The sequence below is a fragment of the Cervus canadensis genome, chromosome 2 (genome assembly GCF_019320065.1).
Source record: "Cervus canadensis isolate Bull #8, Minnesota chromosome 2, ASM1932006v1, whole genome shotgun sequence".
NCBI lineage: Eukaryota > Metazoa > Chordata > Mammalia > Artiodactyla > Cervidae > Cervus > Cervus canadensis.
The window spans coordinates 14,727,190-14,727,833 of NC_057387.1; positions in this window are offsets into that span (position 1 = coordinate 14,727,190).

The following is a 644-nucleotide window of genomic DNA, read 5'->3' on the forward strand; positions in this document are numbered from 1 at the left end:
CCCCTCCCTTTCCTCTTTCTCTCTTTCTAGCCCCTATCTCTCCCAGTCCACCTTAACTCGAGCTCCGCCCTCGACCCCCATCCAGCCCTCTGCAGCTACTCCGCCCCGCCCCCTGCACTCCACCGCCCTGCCCGCCCATTGGCCTGAACACCCGCCCATCCCAAGTGGGTCCCGCCTTGCGTTGGGCCAGGGAGGGGGCGGAGCCGAGGGGGCTGGCCTGAAACCTGGAGGAGGGGAAGAGGAGGGGGCAGTGTCCGCAGCGGCCGGGGAACCGAGCACCCCCAAGAAGGGCTCTCACTCCTCTAAGAGGGGCTTCTGTAGGGTCAGCACTTCGGGAGGGAAGGGTATGAGGATATCGAAAATAGGCTAGGTGGGGGTGAGGCAGGGACTTAGGGGGTTGAGGGAGGGGGTCCCGTGAGGGGCTATAATCAGGTCAGGGCCCCTGGAGGTAGGGGGAGGGGAGCCACCCGGCCATCAACTTCAGCTCCTACGCCCCACCCCCACCCCCCTTAGAAGGAGCGGGGGAGTTGAGGCTGCAGGCACCCTGCCTCCCTCCCCACGCGTGACGGCGCCCCGCGGGGAGGGAACGGCGCCCTGGGCAAGCAGCCTCTGCGCTCCAGCCGGTGCCCGCTGCGGCCTTGGCA